Raw genomic sequence first — 899 nt, 5'->3', positions numbered from 1 at the left:
AGCATCTTCCCTCTCCCGGCCGGGCCTGGGCCAGGGCAGGCCTGGAACCGGGGGCTGGGGGCCGGGGGCCTGCCCTGGCCGCGGTTTTGTTGCATCAGCAGGAGCCGACCTGAAGGAGCTCACGCTCTCCTCCTGGCCATCCCCGTTTTCGCTGTGCCGTCAGTTCTCGCCCTCCTCCCCCACCTTCCTCCTCTCCATTTGCAGAGTGCCCCTCCTCCTGGGCTGCTACCCCTCCTTTTCCCCTCCTCTTTCACAGTCAGAGGCTTGAAAACTTGTTAAAAGCTCTCCCAGTGTTCCAAGTTAGAAAAAACTTTTACGAGGTATCAGCACTTTTCTTTCACTAGTGGGGAAGGAAGGATGAAAAATACAAAACAGCAGTAGACTTTTAAAGTTTAAATAGACAGGTCTGAGTGCCTGAACCTGCTCTTCCATTTTACTTTAACCCTCCAGAGAAGTATCCTGATCCAGCTTCACTGCTGATCAGCAAGGGTAAGTTGAAAGTTTTCCTTTCTCATTTTTTTTTTTTTTGTGTATACCTTTTTTTTTTCTAAAAACTTTTTTTTTCCACTCTATAAACTTCATGATATTTCGCTGATGGTCGAACTTGTTGGGGAATACAGAACAAAACAAAACAAAGCATGCGTTCTCCTAAAGGTTTCAACTTACAGGGATCATTCTTTGCTTCCTTTTGTCATATTTTTATACATTTCTGAAAATAAGACCCGACTACAACTTCTAACCATGCTCCATTGAGAGAGGAACTGCGGTGAAGTTATGCCTGCACAGCTGGGACGCAGACTTGTTGCTCGTGTTTCAGGGAAATCGCTGCTGTGTACTTGTCTCAGCCTAAATGAACTCCTTTAAAGAAAAAAAAAAAAAAAAAAAAAAAAAAAAGGAAA

General features: G+C 45.3%; 1 protein-coding gene across 1 annotated transcript in view; it reads left to right on the top strand.

The window, feature by feature from the left end:
- The first annotated feature begins 240 nt into the window (after positions 1-240).
- Positions 241-899, top strand: part of GJA1 (gap junction protein alpha 1) — a 9,782-nt gene continuing 9,123 nt past the window's right edge. Inside the window, exon 1 of the mRNA XM_035321639.1 lies at positions 241-489. The gene's annotated coding sequence lies outside the window, so the exon portion shown is untranslated. The remainder of the gene's footprint in view (positions 490-899) is intronic.

Source organism: Oxyura jamaicensis, chromosome 3 (genome assembly GCF_011077185.1).
Source record: "Oxyura jamaicensis isolate SHBP4307 breed ruddy duck chromosome 3, BPBGC_Ojam_1.0, whole genome shotgun sequence".
Classification (NCBI taxonomy): Eukaryota; Metazoa; Chordata; class Aves; order Anseriformes; family Anatidae; genus Oxyura; species Oxyura jamaicensis.
The sequence above is the reverse complement of the archived record's forward strand: the minus strand, read 5'-3'. Positions and strand labels throughout refer to the sequence as shown.